General features: G+C 38.8%; 1 protein-coding gene and 1 long non-coding RNA gene across 5 annotated transcripts in view; one reads left to right on the top strand and one right to left on the bottom strand.

Moving 5' to 3' along the window:
* The window catches only part of LOC118646360, a 179,341-nt gene that overhangs the window by 42,974 nt on the left and 109,174 nt on the right, over positions 1-27,193 (bottom strand). The gene's annotated exons all lie outside the window — the stretch shown is intronic.
* LOC105837447 overlaps positions 1-27,193 on the top strand; it is a 220,657-nt gene that overhangs the window by 31,597 nt on the left and 161,867 nt on the right. For all 4 annotated transcript variants that reach the window (XM_036288060.1, XM_036288098.1, XM_036288011.1 and 1 more), the window contains one exon: positions 26,990-27,068. The gene's annotated coding sequence lies outside the window, so the exon portion shown is untranslated. The remainder of the gene's footprint in view (positions 1-26,989; positions 27,069-27,193) is intronic.

The raw sequence follows: 27,193 nt of genomic DNA on the forward strand, positions 1-27,193 counted from the left end.
TATCTTATCGATCACAAATTATTTCTATGCCATCTCGAACGCACCTGTTACACTTTAATGTGAGAGTACGGTCGTAGTGTAATATGTGTAAAGGAGGATTGTTTTTGTGTGTGAGTTATCTATTGGGATGTACGCGGAACGTTCCCTCCACTGTCTGATCGAATCAAATGCGAGAGAGCGAGCAGTCCGCTTGGAATTCTCCGAGGCTCGGTATAAATTCTCTCGTCTATTGGTTGCGCAGGAGAAAATCAGATTAAGGAGCGCAGAACGATTTACCAATAACGTGTCGAGGAATTTTTTGCGCGATACCACGGACGAACGTGGCGGCGAAAGGGAGATGAAATCGATAGGATTAGTGGGATCGTGACAAGGGCGTTTCTCCTGGGTGACGCGTATACGGGAGGAAAACTCGCCGCCGCACCGCGAAGCGGAATTCAGCCTGCTGCATCTGTGTGTAACCGCGGCTCTGAAATTACGCAACAAGCGCACGTCCATCTTGCTCGTCGGTTCGACGCCCGTCCCGAATGCATATTGCCGTAATAATCCATAAACAGCGGCGTCATCGGTGGCGTTTGGCATTATCGGATTTGTAAACTGGCCAACGTTTGTGACGTGGTACGGTAAACTCATTGACGTTCAAATATTCTCCTCCCTACCTCTTCAATTTCCAGCTCTTCGACCCATCCCGCCGTCGTACTGTAATCGTAGTCGTGCAGCATACATGCATACTGATGCACGCGGATCGACATAGTTGTCTCCGTTTCCCGCGGAACAATTCGTGGACGTTATATACGCGAGACTGAAGAGTCTTACGCGGCGATCAGATTCCGATGATGTGCTGACCTTAATTTCGCCCAACTCAATTTCATTAGCGATACCAGCCATCGAAATAAGCGAGAGCCCGTTCGCCGCCAAATTCCTAAAATTACAGGCTGTCAACACGCACATACACCCACGTAGAAAACTTGATAGATAAAACTTGATAGATAATACTTGAGAAAATGTGAAAATATCATCATGAGTATCGAACAAATTATTGTTTTTGAGACAACGTTGGTATTGATTAAACACGTATAGTTGTTAAACATTAACTAACTCTAGTAACTATTAGTACTCTAAATTCGCTTAACTCTTTTAATAGATTTTATTTTAATCTTCCAACACGTGTAATTATTTCGAAAAATAATTACACGTGTTTACACTTTGACGCATATCGATAGGGGTGCATATAATTTTGTGTAATTTATGGGCCACGGTGACTGGTTTCTAATTAGCGATGCGTATGAAATTTCAGTGGAACGAAAAGTGAACCGTGAAGGCTGAAATTACATAGGTGCTCTTACGCAGGACAAGTCCGTCGCTTATCGATTAAGATTAAATCTATGGCTACACAGCTATACATATTGAATTACCGTTGGAAATTATTTTTGTAACAAGAGAATTTTGCTATTTCGCGTGCAGCGGATTTATACCGCAGTAGTTTCGCGTGGGTATAATAATGACGGTTTGTTGAATTAAAATCATGTAACTAAGTAGCAAAATAACCGCAGCAACGTCATTATTACCGAGCGGATCGAGTTTTGCTTTTATTCGACAAAATCCGGCCGTAAACAAAGTCCGGAATGATGCAACTTTCTTGAGCAATAATCTGTTGGATTTATCACTGAACTTTTAGATTCGGCAGCCACGTCTGTACACTTGCATTGTATCCGTTTACGAGATGATTCGACCGGCTTGCAATTTCCTACCCTAGCGGGGGGAGAGGGGAGGGTGTCAAAGTTCCGATGTTATCCAAGTTTGTACGATTTCCTTTGCACGTCTTCACAGAATTACGATCGATTTTCAGTAAAGTATCGATGTGCAACTTTGTGAATTGTGAGCATATCTTTTTAATACAATATACACGGTCTGTCCCAAAAGTCCCCGAACTGGTCGCATAAAAGTGCAACCAGTGCCGCCACTTTCATGAAATTTCTGATAGCAATAGTTCTAACCTTTATTTACACATTTACGAAGCTTTATTTGACTCGGTTGAATGATTTTGACCTAATGATCGTTCGCGTACGTCGTGTTTTTGTGCGCAGTTGCAAAATGGATTTACAAACAATTAAAGAACAACGAATCGTAATAAATTGTTTGTTAATTTTTTGTTACGTTTCTGTTGCGGTAGAACCGCAATTAACAAAAAATTTTATTACGATTCGTTGTTCTTTAATTGTTTGTGAATCCATTTTGCAACTGCACACAAAAACACGACGTACGCGAACGATCGCGACTACATCAAAACCATTCAACCGAGTCAAATGAAGTTTCGTACACGTGTAAATAAAGGTTAGAACTATTGCTATCAGAAATTTCATGAAAGTGCCACTGGTTGCACTTTTATGCGATCAGTTCGGGGACTTTTGGGACCGACCGTGTATGTACGTGTATATATTTTTGACTTTTTTATAAATGACACTATACATTTGAAGTAAACAAAAATTGTCTCCACATGGTACGCGATAGAGTCTCGTATACCGTGCTATCGTATACGTTGTTCGGAACTTATATCCTAATACGGTAGCGCGGGTGAAATTCATTTATTTTTGTTGGAACGGGAGTGTCCCTCACCGTGGGGGTTCCCAGAGTTCTCGCACGTGATCGTACGCGATGAGATACGAGTCTGAAGCGTCGTAATGTTGGCGATGGAAAGAGCTACGGGCACGTACGCGTTTTAAGCGAGTCCCAAGTTAGAAACCCGATGGAAGTCGTGATTTCGGGGCCCCGCAGGGGAAACGCGGCGATTCTCGAGAAAGACGCGAATCACGTACGCGTATGTAAGATCCGCTGGCATGGGGAAGGAGTAGGGTGTGTATTCAGGCAAAGTGGGGAATAGAATGCGAAAAGTATGTGTGCTCAACGAACTATCGCGGCCGCGGCGAAATTATGAGGCAACCGGTGCGCGGCAGCGACGCGGCGGGCGACCGCCCTTGTGTGTGCATAGCAAACGTATCGAGCGAGGGCGGGGGGGATGGTAACTTGGACCGAATGTTGGTATCCGCGTAACGAAATAATTTAGCGTGCGCTCCGATCGCGACGATATCGCCGACTATCAATTATTGTCACTAATATTTTCATCACATGTCCGACCGGCATTGTGTGGCGCGGGTTGCCATCCGTCCTCTTTTTTTTTTTTTAGGGCAATTGGATAGATCGTCCGGGGAGATTTTTGAAAATGTTGAAAATTTGTCCAGGAAAATTTCGTGCGTCCGGAGTTTTTAATATTTTAATTATTTATTTCCTTTCCTGTGCTCTTTCCAATGGCACGACCACTTATGGAGCGGCTTTTATAATATTTATTATGTGTAATTAACGTATTCTTGTATATTGTCCGGGGTTGCAACAGAAATGTCGGGGGTTTTTGGTCTGTAAGTTCTAGTTAAAAAAATTTTAATATGGCAACCTTAGGCACGACGAACGACGCGACGCGACGTGACGTGCTCGCGTTTCGCTGCCGATAGCGATTTGATCCGGGCTTGACTTGTTGTCGGCCGACACAAGTTGCTGCTATTGATACGGGCGACGAGAAAATGCGTTTCGACGCGTTTACATTTACGCGCGTTACACGCGTCACACTGGAGCTCGCACCGGATGTGTTTACGTTGCTCGCCGGGTAAATCCTACTGCTCTGAAATTGGCAATTAGTTGGCCACCGTGTCTTTGCGGTGTGGTCCTCCACACCGGAAGCATTTCCGGATAAATAATTGCCAATTTCGCCATGTCCCGCGAAAGGATTGGACTTCACGTGGCAGGTCATTCTCTTTCATTTACTAGAACGTGTAGCACGTAATTTGGCTGCACGTGGGGAGGCAGATCGTGAATGTCACGGTTAAGATCCTGCTAATGTACGTACGGAAACACGATTGGATTGTCGACATTACGGGCATTATACTTTGAACGAACTTTAATCTTCGGAGAAACTTTATTTCCCCTTCAGAAATAGTCTTCTAATCAATATCATTAATTAAAATTAAATTGCGTTTGCGCAAGTCTACATTAACCGCAAAAAATCCGAACTTTATATTTCTGTAATAGTATAGTAATTATATAGTTAAGAACTTTAAAATGTAATTTATCTCTTAGTCAGCAAGAAATACCTTTCTTTTTTCCCTAAAGTCTTTCCATTACCTTGCAAGATCACGCAGTTAACGAAAAAGATTTGTGCATTTACGAGCGAGTTGCATACAAACGTAACTCAAGATGGGAAATATCTTCTTGGATGTGTTTTTAATCTTCGGGAAGTCCCTGTAATGCGAGGCGTTTCCGCTTGTATGAGCATAGGGTTGTTCCCATGAAAAGCGTTCTTTCCTGCCAATATCATCCCCTGTGAATATTTGGCGAGCGAGCGGAGAAACGTATTTTCCGGTGTATCCAGTGCGAATCCTTTCACCTTACGTACATTCTGCTTTTATTTCTTGGCTCCGCAGTCGGTTTTTAGTCTTGAAAATGTGCAATTTTTTTAGTGATATAGTCATAGAACTTGACAATTCTGCCCATAACGAAATATTTGAATAAATGATGCAGCAAAACGCTTGCGCACGCTTTATTAATGAATGCAAATCACATGTAATGACTAGGAATGAGAGCGATCTATCGGGAACTTAAAAATCGATTCGTCAAAAAATCAATTTATGATCGATGTTTTTATTAAGTTTACAAAGTATTAAATATTTGAGGTAACTGTATAATTTTTATTAATAATTAATAAACATAACAGTATTTTTGTTTAAATAAGTATAATTGTTTATTGCGTAAAAAATCAAGGGAACAAGTGTGCATTTAGTACGAATTATATGCTTTTATGACATCGATCTTTGGTCTTAAGAATCGATTCATTGGTTTAATCAACCTAAAAAAATAAAAAATTGGATGCAATAGAATTAATTCTTCAGGAAAAATTTGATACAAGATCTTTACTAGTGATAACTATAGACATAGTACATTAGACGAAAAACGTCTTTTTATTTAAGGTCGGCCGCTTTCCGAATTTTCTACATGTAACGTATTCTAGAGATAGAATATAGAAAGCAGTTTAGTTACAAGCGAAAAGATGCTATTAACGCCTAGTGTAAGAATAGATCGAGCGTGTGTCCAACATCAGGTAGAGATCGGATAAAAAAAAAAGCAAACAGTCGCCGTATTTCGTTTTCTCTCTATTTCATGCAATCCCTCTTTTTTTCCTCTTAATTGTCTTTCGTTTTTTTTTCTACGTGATCTTCAGGTTTTGCGTTTTATTCGAAACTCAGTCCAGCTTTTCTACGTAATAACTAGTTCGTGAAATAATGAAATTTTTAATTATATGAAGAAACATTTAATTATCTCTTGTAACAATGTGTCGTCGTCAGTACAAGGCACGGTGCAATTATTCACGAGATGCTAAAGAGAGCGTGCATCTGAAAGTTAAGTTCTTCCATGGAACATTTGAATGCTTCATTTATTCGGCTCTGCGTTATGTGATCTCGTTAAAACTCAGCGAGATATTCTTGCGCAGACACGCACAGAATATGCTGTTCGTTACGCGGGAGGATATAAAAATCTGCAATCTTCTTAATTTCAACGAGAGATTCGCGATAATGTCCGATTCGAATGTAGCTCATCCGATGAATAAACCGCTATATACGTGTCAGATAGATATAAAAATCCGTATTATTTTTTTAAACCACACTGAGAAAAAAGTTATTAACATGACTAAATTAAAATAAATTCGATTACTTTTCTCTAGTTTAAGTATTATACATTTTAATACCTAAAATACTTGAACTGAAGAAATTAAATAAGTGGACAGATTTAGTCGAATTATCAACTTTTTTCCTCGGTGCATCGGGAATTTATAGAACTATTACAGGGATGAAAATAAAACTGTTGATAAAACAATTTAAAAAATGAAATGTTAATAAAGTGATAATTGTTCGCTTCTACGAGAGAATATTTCATCAGTTTCGCGACGGATGTAGAGATAAAGATATTCACGGGGAATCTTAAAAATTTATAAACTTCTGTTTACGAAGTTACACAGTTCTGTCACTATACTTTTGAAATATTCTTTACTCACTTAACATTTCATACCACTAGGATTCTATTGCCGTGATCAGACGGCGATATTATACCCTTTTAGTCTTAGATTGAAATTTAATCACGACGAAACGAATTTGTCGGAAGTAATTTCATTTTGTGGATAGAATAGGTTATCGACAGCAGTCTCGCGAAGATCTGATTTCAGAAACTTTTGTCTATAATGCATGAGCGCGCCGCTTTTTTCTATCTCTCTCTCTCTCTATGTCTAAGTAGCATCTGCTCGTTGAATAGAATTTTCGATGGGCGGCCACGCGAGGCATTCATAAAACACGAGCTCTCTGAAGAGTGTGACGCTCGCTCCGTCAACGGCAACGAGTATTAACGATAAGTCTTAAGCATCGGGATAAAACCATGTAACCCACTTCAAAAACGGATCGATATACACAACGTGTTCCTTCTCTTTGCAGCGCATATAAATTTCGTTTTAATGCGATATCAGGTTTTCCATCGGGCGTTTCGGTAGAGCTGCCGAAGGAGCATCGTTCACTCTTATTCGTCCATAGATCGCGATCGGCGTAGATCGTCTAACCGCTCGCGCATAGAACCGACTTCTAAGCAGGTTCATTTTGGAATGCGAATTTCAATTTGGCTCGCTCGCGATCGTGCAAACCCAATCAGCGATAGATCGAACCCCGGTATATGCGGTTGCCTACCTCGGGCAGACTCGAGGCACGTTTTCCTGTTCGCCTGCTCCGCGCGGGTCGATGCTAGGTCGTTCAGGTAAGGCCCGCGTTCTCGTCGGCGTTGCCACATATACCAACATCCGCACACTGGGACTCAAAGCGTTCTGCCTTTGGTTCTATTTGTGCACCGGACAGGTACGTCCAAAGATACAACGCCTACGAGTGCGAGCAGCCATTGTACGCTGGTACGTAATACCGTAGAATCGCCTAGTGGCATTTCTCTTCCTCTTTCTCCTCTCTCTCTCTCTCCCTCTCTCTCGCTCTTTCGCTGTGTCTCCTTTTTCGCTTTCTCCTTCCAATTCCCTCTCTCATTCTCATGGAAGACGGGCAAGCTGATCCATCTGTACGAACTACCGCGCCGCATTGTTCTCAAATGGTACAGCTGGCTCCCCGTACTCCCGTGCGTCGTACGTCGATGCCAACGCGTGTTCGCGTACGGACGCTTTGTGTTCGCTCCGACATGCTCTCCTCTCTTCTTGACGATGACGCGACAACGTTGTACGCGCGTACGGACGTATAATTATTTCAGACGATGATTATGTACAGTTGTAACGTCGTACGTGAATCGACGTCCGAGCTCCATCTCTCCTGCGGACAGGAAATCGGAGAAAAATCGGACACGTACCTGAGTAACCTTCCACCCCCTCCCCCTACATCCGGTTTTGGCTTAGGACTCGTCACAAATTAGATTCGATACGGTTCCCCTTCTCCTTATCTATTATGTCCACTGTCTCGAAAAGCTTTCGGCAAATAGAATTAAATGACAATATAGAGCCGGCCCCGGGAACGGCGCTCAAGCGTTCCGAAACTAAATCTGACATAGTTAGAAATAATTGCTGGCACTCAATTTTATTGGAGAGTTGGATTGTGCGGACGAGCTCCCGTAAGAAGCATTGTCCGGCAGAAGCACTTCGAGTTCGGTTGTTCACTGTTTATGAGGTACACACTCCGGCTTGTCCCTTCGCGAAATTTACGGGTCGCTTCGACCGATAGAAAATTTATTTGCCATCTACGTCATAGTGTCGCGACAAAGACAAGGGCTGGAATTACCGCACGAGATGCACAAGATTCAGCAAGGAGCACATATGGAAGCTCGCCATTGTATCGCGCATAATGTAATTCCGCGTGTCGATATCTCCGCTCGCGTTTGTCTTAAAAATATATGATAATGATATTATACCCTTTGCCGATATTCTCGTACGTGCAAATATAACTTCGAAATAGTTATCTGCTGTATTTGATATGCGAAATGAAAACCCCGCGTATTTGCACGCATCGCTGTATCGCCGCCGCAAACGGCCGATAAAATTAATTGTCCGCAAGCATATTTAATTTTGCTGCGAGCATACGTCTATCATGTGAAATATAGCCGCCGATAGGTCTCTGATACTTTGTTGTTAAAAGGTTACGTCATTACAACGGCCGACGTCTCGCGTTTACAGAACTGACATCTCAATTTCTGTCACGTTTTGTCAATATTATTAATTGTTACTCATTATGAATAAAAGGTTCGCAAAATTACGTACGCATTTTATGTATTGAATAATAACTTTAAGTGTTTTGCAAAATAACAGTTTATCTGTATAATAACAAAATATTGAGTTTACCGCTGCATAATAATTTTCTTAAGAAATTTTGATAATTAAATTAATCCGCATTATATTGATTTTAATATAAAAACAGAAATGTCCCAAATTTGCCTTTGAAACTGTCTTCATTTCTTCTCTACATCTGGAGTAAACCTACCGTGAATATTTTTTAATAATAGAAACGATGTCAACAGTTCTTTATATATGCGGCAACGTACCGTTTTTCGGAAATGCATAGGTGCACATATTAAATCCGAATTCAAGAATTATATGAAAATGTGGCGCCCAAAATGTGCAGGTAGCTGTATTTCATCGTCGACAGGAATGAATTTACGGTCGAGCTGCAAAGAAACACTCATGATTGTTTATGGCAACGTGGTTTTCCGTTGTGGCTCGGTCTCGCGATTCTTTTTCTCCCTTCGTTTTCGCACACATTTATGCATTCGCGAGGTTCGCGCAAACAGCTACGGGGCTCCCATAAAAAAAAACGAACCATTGTTCATCGAGTTTACCATTTTCCACGTTTCTTCGCGACGCGACTTTCATCCCCCGCGGGAGCCGGTTCGTTTTTCGAAGTTACGACTTACCCGGTACGTAGAACACTTCGTGCGGATATCTTATGGGACGCGCTGAAGGGAGAATAGGTGAGAGAGAAGACTCTACATTACAATTACAGCGTAAAAAAGTTTAAGTCACTTAACATTGTGCAGCGTGCAACTATCCAGACGGACATTAAAAAGCGGAAGGTACGCGACACATTTATACAAACGTGTCACACGCGATTACTGCCATATCTAATGCTTAAGCATGCTACTAAAACACGCTATTCCAATTTTGAAGTATGCTTGGGTATTGTTTGACATTTTTTCGAGTTATCCCGTAAGTTGATTACTTGTGGCTTCAGATAAAAAGAAGAAATATCACAGTTATTTATTTAAATTGATAAAAACAATTCGAAAATTATGGATACAGATGCAATTATAATATGTAATTTTTTAACATTTACGATTCTAAAATCTTAGTTAAAAGCACATTATTGTTAAATAGTCGACGTAATTTTTTCGATTTAATAGATTAGTTATTGCTGCATTATCGTAGCTACTGCCGAACGTCCCTTGAGAAAATTACAGGTACTCCAAAATTCGTCTACAGATCAGTGTAGATGGCGGACCTTCTGCCATCACGTGTCGGATGGTATTTGCAATGATTTATCTCGCAGACGAGTCTGTCTGCCTCGTAACGCAGGCACCCGGCATTATGCGAGGGCGTATATGACTCCGAAGTTTCACGAGGATTCCGATATTTACTGCCTAGCGTGCCGGATAGAGTTCTTTATACCGATTTTACGTACCAGCTGTTGTGTTTCTGTCCGTAACTCCGGACTTTTTCCCGGGAAAAATGTGGACCGCACACACACACACACACACACACACACATACCCTGAGAACGTTCTGCACATGACGGTTTACGAGGATCATCGTCATCGCGCGATGGACCCCTCCATCATATTTAGTTCTCCGTCAGATACATCCCAACACGCACTCCCACTGGGTGGCTGAATTAAACACGCGCGCGGTCCACTCGGGTTGTGTCTGTCTAGAGATCTGCTAAAGGTAACAGAATGGATCGTTAATATAATACCATCATGTTTCATCATTAGACAAATGCACGGACAAGTCTTCTCTATTTGTCTGTCTTGCGTTAGTAATTTAAGATCTATATATCTTATAATTGATTATTTACATTTTTTAAAAGAGATAATGAAATAATCACACGGGAGAAGGAAAGTGTGTTACGCGTAGTTGTAACTTTTTTTAGTTTTCTTTTTACTTTAATTGTTTGTGGGATGAAATGTCGAATGGTACTGCCAGTGGCGAAAGAATCAAAATGCTATGGGTTTACAGCAAGCCGTAGCACACATATTCCAGTAGTAAAATACTGGAAATCTGTATGCGGATACGTTCTTTTTGTAACGATTTTATCTGTTTTCATACTCGAACTTGCCGACGTGGCATGCGAAATTTAGCGAATTGAAACAAAGAGAGACATAAACATTATCGCTGTTAGAGGTGATATCTCTAAAGGATTACGTTATCATTTACGTATATGACGGATTTCTTTGCAACAAAATCGAGAATAATCCATATCTGTTACCACGAATTTATTTGTATTTATAATACAATTTGATGCGGACTATTATTAGCGATTCTCTTCATATCAGAGCGAGAGAGAGAGAGAGAGAGAGAGAGAGAGAGAGAGAGAGAGAGAGAGAGAGAGAGAGAGAGAGAAATTAGTATTTGCTTATTAAAATTAAATATACGCTTAAACATGTTTATTTCTAATTTGGCGAGAACTCGTTAAAAGTCGCGTTACCACAATATGATGCTGCACTATAGAAATCAACAGAAATAACAATAATAACGTGATATAGTTATAATATAATAAATGCGATCGAGTTACAGCTCTTCCGATCATTATCCGACCGTTAATGCTTTATAAAGCAGGCTTGTTTTCAAATAGATGATTGTGGTTTTCCAGCACGAATCGTTTGAATCGATACGATTGCGCGCAGCGAAAATATGGCAACTAGTAATTGGTAAATAAAGGCAACTATGTAAAGTGATAATATAGGACTTTGATGATACATTATTTATAATGCTCGATTTAATTAAACTTAATTGAAATATGTTTCAAGTACGACATAATTCTAGGTACGAACTATCTTCCAATCTGAAGATAACAGAACCGAGAGAAAGGGAGAAAGTGGGACGAGTAAAATGTATACATTCATTAATGAAGTTCTTCAGCGCTTTTGTAGTCGCAACTGGAAACCGCCGCATCGAAATAAATTATGAGTATTTTTATCATTTAACCTTTGGCGCTTTTTGATGCTCCATGCGATGAAGATTTTAATTAATGCACGGGCATGCTAATTACTTAAGCGAGCTCTAGCAATTAGCATTTGTTGGAGACGGCTCTATCGCGCTTCCGCGCTGCCGTTGACAGCGGAAGTCTCTTTTGTCGGCCACTAAACCGCCGTTTTGCGACCACGTACCGCGGTACAAAAATGTGAAGCGGACGCTAACTTTATCGCACGTAAGTGCGCCGCCGACCGCGGGAAAGTGCCGGCGCTCTTTATGACTCTCGCCAAGAACTTGGAATATCTTCGCGGTGAATGGGCCATTCCTGATGAGAATTACACTCCTCCCCTCCTCCCCCGCGCGCGCGCTGCCCCTGCGACGACGACCGTTCGTTCAACGCCGAGTCGAGAAAGTCATTGTTCTAACGTGCATTTTCGTCAATTAATCGTCGCGCGCGCCCGTCCCACACGCCACCCCGCGCTCCCATTCATTCAAATTAAATCGAGACGGGGATAGAGTTCCATTTGCCGTACGGCCGAATGCGCGCGGCCGTTCCGCCGGCTAGGTATCGCTGTTGCGTGCTGCTGCTTCGACCGCCGCGCTCGCTTTCCGTTATTAACCGAGTTATTTTTACCTAGCTCGCGATCTCCGGGGAAGTCACTTGTGGGTAGAAGTCGTTGAACCTCGGTACTCGTAATCCTTATCGTGAAACGTGCGGCACGTGGTAGATCCTCGTGGTGAATAACGACGAGGAGAGTATTCGTAACTATTCGCATTATCGCGCGAAACGATACGCCTTCAGGCGACGACGATACCTCCTCGCCCGCGTAAGATTCCTCACGAATTCGCGCGCTGTTCTCTCGCCAGTTATACGTTGCGCAAAATCGATCGTTTGCGGTCATTACTCGCGCGCATGCCGCGAATGGGAAGTGATCCCCCGCCAGTCCGGAGGGGGGATGAAAGGCCGAAAGGGGTGGACGTATGGCGTTTTGAAAGTTTCAACAGCGAGAGCTGTGTGTGCGCGCGCGCGCGGTACGTATGGTACCGTTGACCATGGTTCCGGCTACGAAATTGTAATTGCTAATCGACGCCTCGGTCGGTCGTTATTTGCCGCAGCCAAATTGAATTCGACCGCATATCAAATTGGTCCATAATATCGGTCCGGATCGCGCGTCTCCCCTTCTTCCGGCATTTTTGAACCGCTAATGAGAGAAAATAGATTAATAATTGATTTCTATAATTTTGCGGCGTTTACTAATTCATTAACCGCTAATTAGGAACACCGCAATTAATTCGGGATGGGCGAAACGCCCCACGGGAAATGGCGTGTCTCCAACGGCGGAAAAGCGGACGAATCAGCGTTATTTTCTTCTCGTGAGTTTCTCTGGTAACGTGCACGTTGCATATTTACGAGTATGGTCTTTTAAAGCTCGGCGCTATTGCGACGCGGCGCCCTCTAAACGTAACATGCAAGGAAACAAAAATGCATATTCATTCGTTTATTATCATTCCAAGCATTCCTATTGCAGGGATCTTTTTAGTTACATCCCGTGTAAGCCGGGACAATTGAATTGATTTCGGGAGAAAGTGTCTCTCTGTAGAATCTGTTAACCCGTTAAGCGCTCTCGCGCTGGTGCATCTATCGGGGCCACTTTTACATTGTTGGCCGTTACAACGTCATTATTGTAACGATAATACGAGAGCCGTGGCGCGCGATCGTTTCCTGAACGTAGCGTAATTTAGAACGTCGGTATAAACGTGCTTTGGGCGTTAGCCCACAATCCCGAGAGCGTTTCAGGTCGTGTAGCGAATGAAATTTGTTTCGATTGGCGAACATCGATCTCGCGTTCACAAACTATTCCTTTGACGTGCGCGTTTTCCCCGAGCAGATTTCATCGTCGCTCCTTCGAGAGCTCTCCCCGGCATGTCCACGCCGAAAGCAAATGCAGTTCGCGTACGGAAGCGTCGAGTGCGGTCACGACATCACCGTATACTTGAGTGGAAACTAAACTAGGTTCGATCGCGTAGCACGAAACAACGTGCATACTCGGCACAAGCAGTTCTTGCGATCGAAGATACCGGTTGCCTCCAAATCTCTACCTCGTTTGAGAGCTGTGTTCATAGTTCGATCTTGCATTCAAGATTGTCTCCGGTCTGGTCTCGAGACTCCGTTCAATCAAATGAAGTGATTCTACAGCATCTTGAAATCGTACTTGAGACGAGATTTTAAATTTTAAGATCGGATTATGAACACCGATCTAAGGGAACGAATCGTCGTCGGATGGGCAACGCCAATGATACAAATCTGTCTCATTTCCAGGGCAAAATTCGCGTAAACTTATTAAATGCGTTTGTTCCGCATGATTTAAAACATTCAGAATTTATATATTCGCCAAGCGAGATAGGGGTAAGATACATATTCCCTCTTTTCTGTGCGAGACGCTGTTAGGCCTGCAATTTGCTTTCTGATTATGTCACTGACCTTAAAAATGAGCGCGTTTCCGTCAGTCCGTTCCGGCGTTCCGGCGGTTCAACGGAGCTCTTCTGTGTGTTATATTACCGGACGACAAGCGTGATTACCTTCGTCTAACAATGTCGTGTAGCCGCTCGCTGGAAGAGCCGCGGTCTCAATTCCACGGACTTAAAATTTCATGGTGAAGAACGCCGCACGGACGTTACGTTTAAGCCGTTCTTCGTACAGTGGTGAGCCGCTCGTTTGCAAGCGTACCCCGACAATGCTTGCACTCCTGCGGTATAACGAATAATTGACGATCGGCCTCTTGTTTGTCTCGTATAAGTCGAGCTTAGTTATTCTATTAAACTCGCGGCGCGGCCGATCGACGCGTGATACAGCTTACCATTCATCGCGTTTACGTGGAAACCGGGAATGTAGCCCGAATACGAACACGTAGCGTGATTACGGTTGGTACATACAAATCTCAACAATAATTTATCCTGCAGCGAATCATCAACGCCAGACTCCGGTTTGCGCGGATATCAATGGTATTCCAGGGTGAATGCTAGGAGGGTTTGTATTAAACACGAGGACGCGAAATATGCAATTTACCTTTAATTGAACATTTTCATGAGAGTAATTTTATACTGATTTTACAACAGTTGTTTTACACAAACACACACGCACACACACACACACACACACACACACACACAGCCAAGACAATACGACAGAGAGAATCAGATTGTCCCTTTTTGCTTTCAGTAATATTGATTGTATTACGTTCACTGTTGAAAAAGTCAAATCAAGTACAAAATCATTTTATTCATTTTTATCTTGGCGTTTATGAACGATAATCTTTTGATTATTAAACAGAAGTGATCTCTTGTTATGTTACAACATAATTTTCCAGCCATAATGTTTCTGCGCGAGGAGCTTTTACCCCTTTAAGCAGAAAGTTTTCCTAGCGCTAGCCGGCTTAGACAGAGTTTTATTGCATATTAAAATCACGCTTTTTAAAATCTGCTTACAAGCGGTTTTATTTGCTGTTAAATATTATTTTTATTAATAAATTAACAGCAGTATTTTGCTTTGGCGCATAGTTTAAAACGTACATGAACATTCGTACTGCAGGCTTGCTCAAAGAGTTGACATAATACAATATTTGACTATAAATAGACTTACATATACATATATTCCTCAAATTCAGAATGAAATGGATCTCCCAGGAATTAAGGTATGGTCATTATTTCACAAAGCATGAGCGTTCGTATATCGATGTTAATCCCTAGCAGAGGACAATAGCACGAAAACTTTAGCAGTTTCACGCTCGATCTACAAGAGGTTGTTGCCCATTCAATAGTCGACTTTATCGTTCAAAGTACTTTGAAAAAGAGTCTTAACGCGATCACTCTTATACGGTTAACACGTGGTATCGAAGGATGAACGTTTTTACACGGCAACAAGAACCGGTTAGATAGAACAAATCAAATAGCAAAGAGGCAATCATTGGAAAACCTTTGAGAATAAAGAATCCATAATAGCTTATCTAGCGCTTGATTGTATTGACTGTTACGCGAAAAGAACGACTTTGCTGAAATAAAATTTAGCTATAGATGCAGATCTGAAAATAATTTGGTATAATAAAACAAAATAATTATGTAGGAGCCATGCACGATGAGCAATGCCGCAAAAAGTTTCGACGTTCTGGCGACCAGATTTGAACCTACATAATTATTTTAATAGTCCAACAAAATTATTTTCATATCTGCAGTCAGCTAAGTTTTTATCATGATATATGCTTCAGCAAAACCTTACTTTCTGTATATATACACGGACAAGGGCGAAGATCAATATTTAACATGTATAACGATAATAATACAGAATAGTTATATACATCATGCATATTTGTTGATGATGTAAAAAGTTCTCGAAGGATGTAGATTTTATTTATACATCGCGTTATATTTTATTCTAATCTGAGCACGTACAGAGAAATAGATTATTTACATCTGCTAGGAGTTTTACCGAGATGATAGTGGAAACGAGAAAACTAGAAGCGTTTTTGTCGCGACATTGCACGCTATTAAAATTTGCACGACAATCCACAAAACCGTGGTATCGATTTTCTGATTCCACTTGTGCCCAACTGTTACCGGCTTTACGCTCACTTTATGCGCGCTGCGAGTCTTTTCCACATCAGATTACCTCCACACCGTCTGGCAATATACACATCTCATGTGTATTTCAACGAGGAAATACCTCGTTTCCTCCGGAGTTCTTCCTGCGGAGAGAAGACAGGTTTATTAAACGGAAGGAGATTATTTTAAGCCACCTTTTCTTAAAAGACTTAACAAATTTTGTACGTTATCATTAATAAGAAAATCTGAGTATCGTTTAGACAGGAATTAGCGGTCGGAGTGTAAAGTAATAGTCTACTTAAATAATATTCGCTGTAATCTCTGTTAATCCATTCCGTCTGCCAAAACTTATTGCAGACGCAGCCCCTTGTATTAATAGGTTTAATTCGCGAGAGAGTGGCCGGTAAGTTGAGTAATAATACCTGCGTGCCGCGAAATGTTCGGCATCTGCGACGGTCGTAATAACGGTAAATCTCGGATAACGCTGGTTTGCGCGATATAAAGTATCGCCGTGATACTTGTCTCGCGATAACGAATCGCCACCGCCGGCAAAAAGCGTCGGTTCGCGATGCGGGAAACCGTTGGGGAAGCTTTATACTTCCAATATTATCTCGCCCGCAATTTCTCACTGGGAGCCGGGCCTGGCCCGTGTCCGTAATGTTCCTCGAGCTTAATTCTTCGGGCGGGACTTATGATCTTTCGACCTACATTCACAGTGGCATCGGGTACACGCGATATATACCATTATCTAGCGAATTTCACGTTTACGCCCGTGATCGTTACAGTAGGCGAGGGCCATCCCTCATCCGTGGGGAACTTTACGAAGCAATCTTGTTTATTTACCTTAACCCGGCCCTCCATCTGTAAATTACTTTTAAACTCCGCACCTTTCCCTCCCCCGGTGACACTCGCTTCCTTCGACCAGGTGCTCGCGACACGAGAAAGCGTCGAGTCAATCGCTCGAGAACTAGGCTTCTGCAACTTCATGTTCCGTCGCTAGGAAAGTTACGGAGCGGACACCGATCCCTCAAGTTCTACTCTTCCGCCCATCCTTCTTCACCCGAGGGGTTTCGGAGAAGCGAAACACACGCTGTATGCACGAGTACCCCCCCCATTCGAAACGTAATTCCTTCAAAATTCATTTTCTTATCTCTGCCTCCACGCGACGTGGATTCTCTTTCCTCCGAGATTTCTCACGGAACGTCACAAGGCGCACAAACTTCCGCCTGTCGTCACGGTCCAGCTGTTGTCATTAACGTCTTGACGACAGAGCGAATCGTAGCTAAAAATAAGAGCGAGAGCCACGCGTGTGTGGGAGCCCACCGACGCGAACTAAATTGGGACGGTCGCGCCTTCCTTAATGAGCGGGATCGTTGGAATCTGGTCGTGCATTCCCTTACGCGCGAGCGGCGTAGTGAGATGGGAAGGGAAACGTATACACGGTAGACGCGACGATGACAAGGAGACGACGCCAATTCCCGGTGACATTTACACGACGGATATGGGACTGCTCGCGAGGTAAAAAGGGTGAGGGAGAGAGGAAATTCCTCGTTCGCTCCTGTATGACGAATGATCTGTCAGGTGGTTGCCGCGTACTAGCGCAACAGACGCGGATAACTCGCGGAAAGTATGCGAATCGCTTACTCTCTGTGTGTTACACTTTGAAAGCGTGCCAAAATGTGCTTTGCCGCGCGAGGCCATGAATGACCGCGAAATCTGGTGTAAACAGCATGCGAATGCCCCCGCTCATCTCTAATCGCGGCTGTGATCTCGCAGTAAATATCATGACTGCATCAATTACGCATGGACTGCGGTCGCGCACAATGTCTGTATATTCGCGGATTATAACTTTGGAAACAAAAATGAAACATACGATAACGTAATATTTATCAAATGAAGTCTGTGTGATATATTTTGTTAAGTTAATATTAATTTTTTTTTTAGTATATATGCTAGACTTGTACAGTGGTATTTCAACTCTGCTGTTCTATTCAAATTTACTGCATGATTATATCATTTGGGTCAAAGAAAGTTTTAAAAAGTAAATGAATTTTTACAGAAATAAGTTTTATACTAATAGTCATCAAAAGTCAGAGAAAAAGCTTTTAAATAAAATATTAGTAAGAAAATGAAGCTATTTGTAGATAAAAAAGCCGAGCAGAACAGGATTAATAAATTTAGTTTTGTCAAGCTGTTACACACACACATACACACACACATGTATATAAATATATGTAATATAATATTAAAAACTTTTAAAAATAAATTAATAGAATTTCTTACACACATACACACACACACACATACACACATTATTGATCAATATTTGTTAATAGAATAAAAAAATTAATTCTCTCTCTCTCTCTCTCTCTCTCTCTCTCTCTCTCTCTCTCTCTCTCAATTATTCTTCAATTATTCTAAAAATGACTTTTTTTGCGGTGTGCGTTGCAATCGCCATGATATAAAGTCAATACAGATTCATTGTAAAAGGGGATAATTCTACTTATGCGTTTCGATATCTTCCGATATTACGCGCCAAGATTATTCGGTGCATAATATAGTTTTCCGCATAGTCAGCAATATCGCGTTGTTCTCGTGTGTCGATAGATACGTCACTTCTTCTTCATCGAAGCAGCTTATTGAATCTGCAATCGTGTGTATGACAGGAACCCATTGATGTTTTGCGTTTGGATGTCAGAGCTGAAGATATGGATAAACGAACGAAGCTAGAACACCCTGATTCACGTTGGTCAATCGATCGTTACAACGAAGAGACATGATATTGTTAGGCTCGTTCTCTCTTTACGTCTTTCGAACGTTTTTACTGCACTAATTACATGGAATAGCTATGTACGTGAGAATTGAGGATTGTTGCTTTAACATTTTCACGATTATTTCTACAAAATCGGCTTATTGTCTGCGCTAATGAAACGAATTGTGGTGAATCGTGATACGGCGACATTGAGGAAATCTCAATTTTCGATTATTATTACTGTTGAATAGCGCCAGATCATTTTACTGTGCCAAAATTTTGTGTGGTAATGTTTTTGATGCATATCGTGTGAATTTTGAAATAGAAGCAATTATTTTATGCGTTGAAAATTCGATATAAAAAAAATTATAATTATACAAATAGATAAAAATAACAATTTTATTCAAGTATATAAAAGTTTTGCTGGATATAAGCTGAAAATAATTATGTAACATGAAGATAATGTTGCAGAAAGTTTCGACATGCTAGCAATCAGCTTGAATGTTTAATTATTTTGATAATCAATATAATTATTTTCAAAATTATATTTAACCAAATTTTTAAGTATTGTAACAGAAAAACAGTTTTTTTTTCTAATTATGTACTTATAATAAAGTAGAAATATAATAGAAGTAACATTTATTACTTGTTAACTCATTTTTCTTTTGTAATAATGACATGAGATTAAGAGAATGAAATTCAGAAGAAAAATAGGCGAAATAAAAAACACAAGAATAATAGAATAATAAAATGGAAAAATTAATTTTTCTTATTATATACTGTGAGTTAAATGATTTTTTGTGCAGGGTGACCGATTTGAAAGCAGAAGGTAGAAAAATTTATCTCGCACTCAAAGGTGCTTTTTGAAACGTCAACTCTAAGTTACCACATATTCCGCGTATGTTCAGAAGAGAGAGTATATATCTTGGTATCTTCCAATAAGTCCATGAACGACGTCAGTGTAGTTCGCCAGTTGGGCACTTACTTCCACGTCGTAGGTCAAAGTCGTCTCTGCGAATTTCGTTCAAAAAGAAAAACGTTCAAACATTATGCTCTTTTGTACAAAATAACAGTATGGTTTTTAAGCAAATTTCACGAGCAAGATAAATTATATATTTCAACCAGGAAGATATTTCGCTTTGTAAAAATGGGATTTTTCAGATATGTAAGTTGAGATTGTTCTGTTTCTATATATTCTGACTTTAGTTTTCTAAATAGTGAAAAAATCGTGAAATTATTATCATAACTTTAGAGTTTTGAAGAAGTAATAGATACACCAATTGCGATTTTATTATACGATATCTTGCACATGCGATTTAAACAATCTCATTGCTATTTGTTTGTTGTATAAACAATTTATTGTTTAAAGCTTTTAACATACATTGATTATCTCCATATTTATTTGATTACTTGTAATAATCTTTGCTTTATTTTTGCTTTGTTTTATATACTTATTGTGGCTTTATATCGAGAAAAATTATGAGAATGAATTGGTTATAATATGATTATAATGTAAAATGACTTTTCTTATAAGGTTGGTACATTTGTGCATACCAATAAATTTGTAAAGTTTTAATGTATAAAAATTACATAAATACTTTCATTGTATTAATTAAAACATCTATTTAAATAAAAATATATATCTAATAAATATTTATATAATTTGAATAAATTTATTATTATTCTGTTTTATTTGATTACTATTTCTAGTTATATTTTTGATAAAACTAAAAATTGCAAAGTACCCAAATCTTTCAAATAGAAAGCCTAGATAAAAGCAGTTTTGTCACGTTTGGTCATCGAAGTTTCGTAATTTAAAATGCAGTTAAAAGAATTCCACTGAATTAGCTGACGTTTAATTTATTTCTAGCCGAATATCGACTCGGCGAAAATTACTTTTGACTTTAATTAAGTTTCAAAGCGATGAAACTTGTTCTTAATCAACCTAAAATGTGTCAGTATTCTTATGATGTGTGAGAGGGAGGGAGGGAGGGAGGAAGAGAGAGAGAGAGAGAGAGAGAGAGAGCGCTTTTCAAGTTCTTTAAAATATTTAAAGATATTTACACACTGAAAGTTACGATATTTTTAATTGTCTAGAAAAAGTATAATATTAAATGTAATTATTTCTTCAAATAACTTTTAAATTACGTACAAATAAAAAATTAAAGACTTTTAATATAGATTTTAAATTTCTAGAAGGTGAATAAACAATACAATTTTATTTTTTAATGAATTTAAAATTCACTTTAATAGAATTTTAATTGTGTTTAACTTAATGTTGGAGCAATAATATGGCAATAAGTCTTTCATTAAATTATTAATAAGAAAAAAAATTCTAAGGTTACCAACAAACTTGATGAAGTATTTTCTGATCGAAATAGGCCATCATTGTATACAGTTTCTATTGAATTTGTTGTCTGGATTGAAAACTGTTAATTTTACATCGTGTAAAATTATATTTCTGATGCGTGCTCTCCAGCTCGAATTAGGTCAGAATATCTAAATAAGAACGCTGAAGTTTGCATCGTTTACAAGAGCTTCTAATTAGAGACTTGAAATAAATTGAAAGCGTGAAAAATGTTCATCACAGTTAGTAAATCACACCGTGAGATGATATCGCTGATAATCGGAAGGATTACCAAGTACTGCTAAATTATTTTTTGATTTAATTAAATGTCCTGCAAAGTGAATAATTTTTCCTTTCTGCAAATCGGATCTCGTAAGCACGACTTTATAAAGTTCTGGCAGTAAATCAAATCGGTTCTGGCGTAAAATCGCGCGTACGGGAGATCGATCTGACTGACAGCCTGTACCGCACCGTCACGCTCTCGTGCCATTCCTATGGTACACTTTTTATTTAGGGACAATTTGCACATATTGCAAGCTATATCGCAAGAGCTTTATGGCTAGCAAAAATTTTTACTATGTAGGCGGAAGTCGAGAATGAAGCGCAGCCCCTAGCCGTTCCGTTTGTACAACTCGCTTTATATACAAAAAAAAGAACTTTCTGTGAATGTTTCTGTGTAAAGTTAATTGAGTTTGTATCGTTCTTTACTTTTTTTTCAATACAGTGACTGCCGCTGCGTTAGTTTTGAAGCGTGCTACGTAGCACATGTCCATTAAACGGCAGAAAATTGATTTGACGCGCCTGAAATTAACAAGGCGATTACGCGAAATAAAAAAACAGCACATTTTTGCGTTATTTGAATTCGTCAATATTCTTACTCTTTTTATTTTAACTCTGATTGTCAATAAAAATTTGATGCATTGTATTGAAATATTTTTTTTAATACATCACTTTGTACACGAGAGGTAAGAAATAAAAATCCGTTATTCTTTCATATTATAAAGTTTGATCTTTAAACCTGAAATAAAATAAAAATCTATCGAGTTTAACGCGCGCGATAAAAGACAAGTTAAAATAAACAATTAGCTAGAAACTAGCTGTGACATTGCTTTTTAAGTGCACAACAATTACATTTTAAAAAACTTAAAAAGAATTTTTAGGTGCACATTCGTCTCTCTGTAAATAAAAAAAATATATATTTTTACAGTGTATTGCACATTGTGAATGTTTGATAGTACAAAAAAACAGTGCAGTATCCGGTAACGGTGCAATCAGATCCGCGATAAAATCTGTTCCTATTGCAGACAGATATTTCATGTGTATCGAGAAATATTTCGAAATATTTGGTTTTAATCGGAGAAAATAAATTTAGTGGAGAAGAAAATGTATGTGTGTAGTATTATTGGCCACTTGTAATATCTCCGTTATTAGATGAGAAATTCTACACGGAGAAAATTTTATAGTAAAAATTACTATGGTAAATAGTAAGCGTGCACCAAGGAAGAAATTATGACAATTTTTACTATGTTTGTCATCAAATCCGTATAGTAGTATTTACACTACTTATGGTACACTTCTCTAAAATTTCTTCTTATGGTCCGCAGCTCCTATCATACACATGTATTAATTTTTACTGTAAAATTTTCTCCGTGTAATAATTACTTATAGAATCATTGTTTAGTAGCCCATAGTTCTACAATGGTGTTAATTTGCCCCTTTACAAAAATCGACATTTGTTATAATAAAAAGCATTTTTATTTTTAAGCATTAAAACTTTGTAAAGATACATCTTTTTATTACCACAATATTTCTTTTTTATATTTATTATGCAGTGTCACATTACGCATTACATTTTTATAAATAACATTTTTGCTATCTGTGCACCGAAGGTGGTTCTTTTCTCGCCTATCACTTCACACTAAAGGACCAAAATTTCGGCCCACATGTAACAAAAAAAAAAAAATTGTGTGCAACATGTACGGATTGGCTATTGTTCGCCCGCACGGGTGAACGCACTTGCCTTCGGCTTGTGCATCCATATCCCGCACTTACGGGCAATTAGCTGCATAGTTGCACAAATATCTATTTAAGTATTAGATATTTTATAATTCTGAATGTAGAATTGATTAAACATATTGGCAAATGAAAATGTTATAGGTGTTCAATTTAAAATATTGATGATTCAAGCAGAATGATTCAATAAGATATAAATGGAAACCGTAATTCCATGCACCTTGTCATCTATGATAGAGACAAATTATACATTCGCATGAGAGATAGATACTACTCTCGGAGTTCGCGTATTGGTTACGGGAGGTGAAGCGATACTGGAAACCGAGAACGAAGCTTCCCTGATAGAACTTTCCGACGAGTTCGTTCGAGACACGATTAAGATCGCGTATCGTATCTACCGATCGTCAAAGATCGAACTTTCAGCGACGCCACTCTATTCGTGCCCCTGGATTCGTTAATTCCATTCCAGCGCTCGCGTCGGCGCCGATAGAAAGGAAAAAAAAAGGGGGAAAGAAATTGCCGAACCGAGAGAACGACTTGGAAACTTCAATGCAAACTCAATCTTCGGGATTACCAATACTCGCGGTCTCATTCATATAAACTCGTCCGTTTCCGCCGGGGATGACCCACGGAGTATGTATCTATCTCCGCAGCATATTCTTTCTCCTTCTTTCTCTCTCTTCTATTTCTTTTTCTTTTCGCGGTTGCACAGATTTCGTGGAAATAAATTACTTCCCGAGGATTATTTGACGTCGTGACGCCCTTACGTTCCGCGGATTTCCTACGCGTTAACGTCTGACTGAAATAAAATCGCGATACCGGAGATTTTCTTGTCATCCGGGCGACGCACTATAACATACGCGTAAAGGAACTGCAGAGAGGAAATGCCGGCGTCTACTTCCGCCGCCGTGATCGCGCTTCTCATGCGCTTTCCATTCTTCCTCGTTTTCTCTCCGCATGGCTTATCGATCCGACCTTATTTATATGGCGCATGCCCGATCGCGCAAATATACCCAGCGTCGTTGGGACAGAATGAATTTTGCCTAAATCGTAAAATCGATAGCTACCAAGGCTTTTAGAGCACTGTGCGCTACGATGGCGAAAGTATGATGGAGTGGAATAAGTACCTCGTGTCATATATTCTATTTATTACTGCTTCGGTCAATTCGAGAAAATTTTTCCGTAGCAAAAATCTGATTAACTTCTAATCCTTTTCCGCAATTTTATAACAATATGGCACACATAGTAGTACACGCTGTGAAACGTACGTTCGGTTTTATTTTTAAAAATTGTGCCATTGATTTCGTCAGCTATTTTTAGATTGAAGATCTGGAAAGTAAGAAAGAAATGGATAGCTATTTTTCTTATATTGTTTTTCTTTAGAACGAGAAATTGATTTTGGAATATAATTAGTTTTAAGAGATCAAATTTTCTGACGTTTAATAACAAATTAAAAAAGCATTAAGAGATCTGCCGCAGGTATCGATGCAGATTAATTTGTTATATAAATGATCTAAATTTGCATATATAATATAATTGTAGTATATATATTTTACGAGAGAGAAATATAATTATTAGAAAGTTAATCTGTTTATTCAAAAATATTATTTATTTATTAAGAAGACAGAACGGATACGAAGATTAAAATCAGGATATCAAGAAATAGCACAATTATGTAATGCTTGTCGCGACTTGTATACATAATAAAAAACTTAATAAAAGAAGCTAAAACGACTGACACTTAAACGAGTTGTTCAAATACAGAGTAGCGAAAGTACTTGAGTAAGATTCGCGAACTTGTTAGCAATGCGTTTCAAACCTTATCGCAACTCGATCGTCGCTCCCGGAGAAGAAAGATATGGAAGAAAGGAGAGGGCTGTTCTCGGTTTTACCTGTTCCAGTTATATAGAAGAACTGGGATTTCGCTAGCATGTATCCAGGCCAGTCAACGGGGACCGACTTTACGGGCTGGAACTTTCAATAAGATCCGCGGTCCTCCTTGAAACGTTGCTGAACCTGCCTCACGTATATGGAAGCGAATCCCGAGCCGTATACCGTCGGCATGCTCGTTCGCATGGAAACTTACACGATCGTCGAATCGAATTCCAAATTCTTTATCCGCCTTACTAACCGTTGTCTGCGTCGTCGCGACCACCACTGAAATTCGGCCCTCAATCTGTAACTTCAATCTGTAACTTCCGCCTTCTTTTTATTCTTTATTTTACGAGTCACGCTTCGCCGTAACTATCGCACAGATTTATCAATATTGCCTTCGATACGCAGCAATTCACTTTGTCTATGCGTAGACCTTCGTTACGCTGCAGAAAATTCCGCCAATTTAAATCTTTTTTTTTTTGCACTGAATTTATGATTTTTTGATAAATTTATTTAATATTCTTTTATAAATCCCTCTTTTTATCATTCCTTTTTGCTCTATGAATGCATTTTTTATGCTATAGGCTTACATTTTTTAAATTTATTACAATCATAAAAAAATAAACACATTGATAAAGTGCGTTATAAAAAAAAAATGCAGAAACTAATTTGCTGATATGTATATATATTGAGTTACTTTCCTTTAATATAGATATTTTATATCAGTATGAAAATATACACCTATTTGTATATACATTTATGTTAACGCATTTGTATATCCATTTATTTCTATTTTTTAGCAGCAGATAAAGTTTGTATTTTTTGCATGGTTATTTTGTTTCACTGTAATAAAAAAATACTTAAGAAGAATACTTAAAAATATATTTGTGAGCTATAATGTTTATTTTACTGAAATAAATTATTTAAATACATCGAAATAAAATTTATTTTTAGCAAATATTAATTAATATGAAAATAAAGTATATTTTACAGAAATATGTATTTCGTTATTACAATCAAATTTTTTTTATAATTAATAAATCAGATCGAAGAAAACGTCACAAGTAACATTTTCTTCTGAATATTTTGACTGTTTTCTTCAGTGTAGCAAAAAAATTATGTTATCACATTAATTTTGAATATTTAATGTTATCGATGCCAGTAAAGTTATTATTTATGGACTACTTTTAAAAACAAAAACGATGAGCTTGGAGCATTAATTTGTTCTGGATCAGCGCGGACATAATTTTGTCGTAACAATACACGTCCGATATTCATAAACGTATTTTAATCCATCTCGCTATTAAGTGCTAATTAGCTGCTGTGGGATATTTTATTATTTAATTACAAAATATAATACGATTACATCTTGCGTTCACCGTTATTATGTGCAATGTTCATGTTTTGCTACTTAAAAGCTGTGTTTGTAATGATATAACATATATGCGCTTAGGAATTACATCTACAAATATACTTGCTTCACTTAATCATGATGAATAAATACTACGCATTTTTTTCATATTTTCTAGAATTTTGTTACGATACAGAAATCAAAAAAGTACATTCGTAGAGAATTTGCTTATTCTTATGATTTAAAGCGAGAAAATGTTTCGCGTGCGTTTCGTGACCGAGTCACATGCTTGATCGATCGTACCTGAAGGAAGAAAGCGAGCGTTGTTCAAGTGTTTTCTCGACTATAATACAGCAGCGAAAATCTGTATGTTAGCATTTATTAATATTTTTTCAGAATCTATAATTGTACTAGACATTTTTTAGTCGAATACATCTCGTGATTAATATTCGCACATCATGGTTTAAACTGTATGTAACTAGTTTGAAAAATATTTGAAATATGTATAAATGATACACGTGAAAGATTACAAAAAAAAAAAAAAAAAACGAAACGAGAGAGAAACAGCAGTTATAACACACTTAAATTGACAAAAATAAATTGAGTTGTTTAATCAACAATCGTGATGCATATAAAATCCCGTATGCAATGCGGCCAGTCAAAAATACTATCGATATGTCCCAGCGATGCAAGAGACACGAATACTATAGTATAAATTGATACTGAAAATTTAGTCCATACGTATTTAATGTATATATTTCATTAATGTACAAAACTGAAAACACATTTATCTGTTCCGTTTCAGATTAAACGACATAGCGTTATTTGCGGTCCAAACCGACGATAATAACCCGAAGCATTAATCATTCCAGCATCTCGTCCCGGTAAGTGTATTTAGTATATATTTGTACATTAAGAACAGTGTCATTAAATTAACCTTCGAGAGTCGAGGCCGTGCGATCGCTCGGCGTTTCTGCAGTGCGTATATGCACTTGCATTTTTCAAATTT

Source organism: Monomorium pharaonis, chromosome 1, assembly GCF_013373865.1.
Source record: "Monomorium pharaonis isolate MP-MQ-018 chromosome 1, ASM1337386v2, whole genome shotgun sequence".
In the NCBI taxonomy this organism is placed as follows: domain Eukaryota; kingdom Metazoa; phylum Arthropoda; class Insecta; order Hymenoptera; family Formicidae; genus Monomorium; species Monomorium pharaonis.